Source organism: Chrysemys picta, unplaced genomic scaffold, assembly GCF_011386835.1.
Source record: "Chrysemys picta bellii isolate R12L10 unplaced genomic scaffold, ASM1138683v2 scaf107, whole genome shotgun sequence".
NCBI classification, from domain to species: Eukaryota; Metazoa; Chordata; order Testudines; family Emydidae; genus Chrysemys; species Chrysemys picta.
In genome coordinates, this window is record NW_027052814.1 from 122,501 (window position 1) to 127,500 (window position 5,000).

The following is a 5,000-nucleotide window of genomic DNA, read 5'->3' on the forward strand; positions in this document are numbered from 1 at the left end:
TGGCGGGAGGCGTCGCAGTCTTCCCCCGGGCGGTCCGGTGGGGGAGGCTTAGCAGTCGTCCCCAGGGCGGTCCGGGGGTGGGGTGGGGTGGGGGGCCTCACAGTCGTCCCTCGGAGAGCCGGGTCGGCGGCAGTGGTGGGTTTACGTCCAGCCTCCGGAGGGTGCGCGTCCTCGGAGGCGATGCAGGCGCCGCAGAGAGGCAGCCTCCGAGGCAGGGAGCGGAGCACCGAGGCTGGGGAGAGGGGAGCAGGAGCCGGGGGCTGGGGGTGGGGGTGGGGGGCGTTCAGGACAACCGGTCAAGCCCCGGGAAGCAGCTGTCAAATGTTCCAAGTCCCCACTCGGCCACCAGGTCCACCCCAGTCTAGCAATGGGGTTGACCTGGCTGACGGCCGGTTAGTATCAAGGTAAACTCACCGTCGTCCACAGGAGGGCAGCTCTCAGGCCGGCCGGCTGCGGCTGACTCTGGGGCGGCGCCCGGTCCCGGCAGCGAGGGGCGGGGGGCGCGGAGCGAGACGGGGCTAACCGGGGGGGGGGGGCGCCTCCTGCGACTTTGGGGGCCGCGGGTCGTCAGTGGCGTGCAGGCCGGGCCTCTCCCGGGGGATTCGGGGGGGCGGTCCTGCGGGCCGGGCGCAGGGGGCTCGGGCGAGCCCGGGCCGGTCCGCCCCGGGGCCGGGGTCTCCGCCTGCGGCTCAGGGGGGCGCGGGTCGTCGGGGGAGGAAGCCCGGGGGAGCTGCACACCGGCCCGCCAGGCCAGGCCTGGCCTGGATGGCCGCGGGGGGATTCGGGGCGGTCCCGCGGGCCGGGGGCCGGGCGCAGGGGAGGCGGGGGGTCCGAGCGAGTCCGTCCCGGGCCCGGGGCCTCCCCCTGCGGCTTTGGGGTCCGTGGGTCCCCGCTGGCGGAAGCCACTGGGAGCTGGACACCCGCCGTCCGTCCCGCCTGGCCAGGCCTGGCCTGGGTGGCCGCGGGGGGATTCGGGGCGGTCCCGCGGGCCGGCGGCCGGGCGCAGGGGAGGCGGGGGGTCCGAGCGAGTCGGTCCCGGGCCTGGGGTCTCCCCCTGCGGCTTTGGGGTCCGTGGGTCCCCGCTGGAGGAAGCCGCTGGGCGCTGGACACCCGCCGTCCGTCCCGCCTGGCCAGGCCTGGCCTGGGTGGCCGCGGGGGGATTCGGGGCGGTCCCGCGGGCCGGCGGCCGGGCGCAGGGGGTCCGAGCGAGTCCGTCCCAGGCCCGGGGCCTCCCCCTGCGGCTTTGGGGTCCGTGGGTCCCCGCTGGAGGAAGCCGCTGGGCGCTGGACACCCGCCGTCCGTCCCGCCTGGCCAGGCCTGGCCTGGGTGGCCGCGGGGGGGGATTCGGGGCGGACCTGCGGGCCGGCGGCCGGGAGGGTCCGGGCCAGTCCGCCCCATGCCCGGCGTCTCCCCCAGCGGCTTCGGTGGCCCCGGGGGGGGTCCTCCGCGGAGGAAGCCGGGTGGGTGGGGAGCCGGACCCCAGGCGCCCAGACCCGTGACCTGCGGCCGCGACCTCCGACTCGGCAGGAGCGACGAGGGGCTTTCCGGCCCGTCCCCCCCTCTCCTTCCCCCCCAGAAAAGGAGAGAGAGCTGACTCGGACCGGGAAAAGCTGCCTACGGCACCTGGGATTCCCAGGCGGTCACCCATCCAAGTACTAGCCAGGCCCGGGACGGTTTACCTTCCGAGATCGGACGGGATCGGGGGCGTTCGGTCCGGTATGGCCGTAGGCACCCGGCCCCGCGCCTCCTCGCCCGCTTTCCCCTGCCGACGCCCGGGCCTGCCGCACGGTGAGCCCCGGTCGGACTGCCCCCCCCCCTGCGGCAGGGCCCCCGTCTCTCGCGGGCCCGGTCCTTTTTTCCTTTTCGAGCTCCGGGGCCCGGGCTGGCCGCCAGAGCCCCTCCGCCCGCCCTCCCCGGCGTCGGGGAAAATACTGTCCCGGACTTCCAGTGCGCCCGATCCTGTCAGCCGGGGGGTGGGGAGGGGCAGTCCCTCGCTGCGGCCGGGGAGGGTGAGCCCAGGGCGGCTTGCCTGCCGTGCGAGGCCCCTCTCGGCCACCAGGTCAACCCCGAGTCGAAAGGGCTGAAAAATTTTCAGAGTCCCCTCCCGGGCACCAGGTCAACCCGTGGAATCGGACGGGTTCACCTGCTGGCCGGTTCGCTTCCCGGCCACCAGGTCAACCCCTAGGTTGCCGACCGGCCTACCCAGTGGCCGGTTTGCTTTCCGGCCACCAGGTCAACCCCTAGGGGTTTTAACGGGGGCACGCCCGGTGGCCTCTTTCCCGTCCGGTCACCAGGTCAACCCGGATCTCCCTCCTTCCCTGGGCGTCCCCTCCTCAGAGGCGTCAGGTTCCATTTCCCCCCCCCCCCAGACTTCCAGGGGCCCGATCCAGTCGGCCGGGAGGCAGTCCCTCGCTGCGGCCGGGGAGGGTGAGCCCAGGGCGGCCTGGTCCATGTCTCTAGTGGGCCCGATCCTTTTTTTTTTTTTCGAGCTCCGGGGCCAGGCCCGCCCGGGCAGCCCTCCTCGGAGGCGTGGGGCGATTCCCCCCCCCCCCCAGACTTCCAGGGGCCCGATCCTGTCGGCCGGGAGGCAGTCCCTCGCTGCGGCCGGGGAGGGTCAGCCCAGGGCGGCTTGCCTGCCGTGCGAGTCCCCTCTCGGCCACCAGGTCAACCGCGAGTCGAAAGGGCTGAAAAATTTTCAGAGTCCCCTCCCGGGCACCAGGTCAACCCGTGGAATCGAACGGGTTCACCTGCTGGCCGGTTCGCTTCCCGGCCACCAGGTCAACCCGTGGAATCGGACGGGTTCACCGGCTGGCCGGTTCGCTTTCCGGCCACCAGGTCAACCCCTAGGTTTTAAGGGGGGGACGCCCGGTGGCCTCTTTCCCGTCCGGTCACCAGGTCAACCCGGATCTCCCTCCTTCCCTGGGCGCCCCCTCCTCGGAGGCGTCAGGTTCCATTCTTTTTTCCAGACTTCCAGGGGCCCGATCCAGTCGGCCGGGTGGCAGTCCCTCGCTGCGGCCGGGGAGGGTGAGCCCAGGGCGGCTTGCCTGCCGTGCGAGTCCCCTCTCGGCCACCAGGTCAACCCCGAGTCGAAAGGGCTGAAAAATTTTCAGAGTCCCCTCCCGGGCACCAGGTCAACCCGTGGAATCGAACGGGTTCACCTGCTGGCCGGTTCGCTTCCCGGCCACCAGGTCAACCCGTGGAATCGGACGGGTTCACCGGCTGGCCGGTTCGCTTTCCGGCCACCAGGTCAACCCCTAGGTTTTAAGGGGGGGGGGACGCCCGGTGGCCTCTTTCCCGTCCGGTCAGCAGGTCAACCCGGATCTCCCTCCTTCCCTGGGTGCCCCCTCCTCGGAGGCGTCAGGTTCCATTCTTTTTTCCAGACTTCCAGGGGCCCGATCCAGTCGGCCGGGTGGCAGTCCCTCGCTGCGGCCGGGGAGGGTGAGCCCAGGGCGGCTTGCCTGCCGTGCGAGTCCCCTCTCGGCCACCAGGTCAACCCCGAGTCGAAAGGGCTGAAAAATTTTCAGAGTCCCCTCCCGGGCACCAGGTCAACCCGTGGAATCGAACGGGTTCACCTGCTGGCCGGTTCGCTTCCCGGGCACCAGGTCAACCCGTGGAATCGAACGGGTTCACCTGCTGGCCGGTTCGCTTCCCGGGCACCAGGTCAACCCGTGGAATCGAACGGGTTCACCTGCTGGCCGGTTCGCTTCCCGGGCACCAGGTCAACCCGTGGAATCGAACGGGTTCACCTGCTGGCCGGTTCGCTTTCCGGCCACCAGGTCAACCCCTAGGTTTTAAGGGGGGGGGGACGCCCGGTGGCCTCTTTCCCGTCCGGTCAGCAGGTCAACCCGGATCTCCCTCCTTCCCTGGGCGCCCCCTCCTCGGAGGCGTCAGGTTCCATTCTTTTTTCCAGACTTCCAGGGGCCCGATCCAGTCGACCGGGAGGCAGTCCCTCGCTGCGGCCGGGGAGGGTGAGCCCAGGGCGGCTTGCCTGCCGTGCGAGTCCCCTCTCGGCCACCAGGTCAACCCCGAGTCGAAAGGGCTGAAAAATTTTCAGAGTCCCCTCCCGGGCACCAGGTCAACCCGTGGAATCGAACGGGTTCACCTGCTGGCCGGTTCGCTTCCCGGGCACCAGGTCAACCCGTGGAATCGAACGGGTTCACCTGCTGGCCGGTTCGCTTCCCGGGCACCAGGTCAACCCGTGGAATCGAACGGGTTCACCTGCTGGCCGGTTCGCTTTCCGGCCACCAGGTCAACCCCTAGGTTTTAAGGGGGGGGACGCCCGGTGGCCTCTTTCCCGTCCGGTCAGCAGGTCAACCCGGATCTCCCTCCTTCCCTGGGCGCCCCCTCCTCGGAGGCGTCAGGTTCCATTCTTTTTTCCAGACTTCCAGGGGCCCGATCCAGTCGGCCGGGTGGCAGTCCCTCGCTGCGGCCGGGGAGGGTGAGCCCAGGGCGGCTTGCCTGCCGTGCGAGTCCCCTCTCGGCCACCAGGTCAACCCCGAGTCGAAAGGGCTGAAAAATTTTCAGAGTCCCCTCCCGGGCACCAGGTCAACCCGTGGAATCGAACGGGTTCACCTGCTGGCCGGTTCGCTTCCCGGGCACCAGGTCAACCCGTGGAATCGAACGGGTTCACCTGCTGGCCGGTTCGCTTCCCGGGCACCAGGTCAACCCGTGGAATCGAACGGGTTCACCTGCTGGCCGGTTCGCTTCCCGGGCACCAGGTCAACCCGTGGAATCGAAAGGGTTCACCTGCTGGCCGGTTCGCTTTCCGGCCACCAGGTCAACCCCTAGGTTTTAAGGGGGGGGACGCCCGGTGGCCTCTTTCCCGTCCGGTCAGCAGGTCAACCCGGATCTCCCTCCTTCCCTGGGCGCCCCCTCCTCGGAGGCGTCAGGTTCCATTCTTCTTTTTCCAGACTTCCAGGGGCCCGATCCAGTCGACCGGGAGGCAGTCCCTCGCTGCGGCCGGGGAAGGTGAGCCCAGGGCGGCCTGGTCCATGTCTCTA

The 5,000-nt window shown here is 70.7% G+C and overlaps 1 non-coding gene across 1 annotated transcript; it reads right to left on the minus strand.

Annotated features, from left to right (window-relative positions):
• Positions 1–1,611: 1,611 nt before the first annotated feature.
• On the minus strand, positions 1,612–1,730 carry LOC135978040 (5S ribosomal RNA). The gene has a single exon (XR_010595471.1). It is a non-coding gene; the product is annotated as a 5S ribosomal RNA (ribosomal RNA).
• Positions 1,731–5,000: the final 3,270 nt, after the last annotated feature.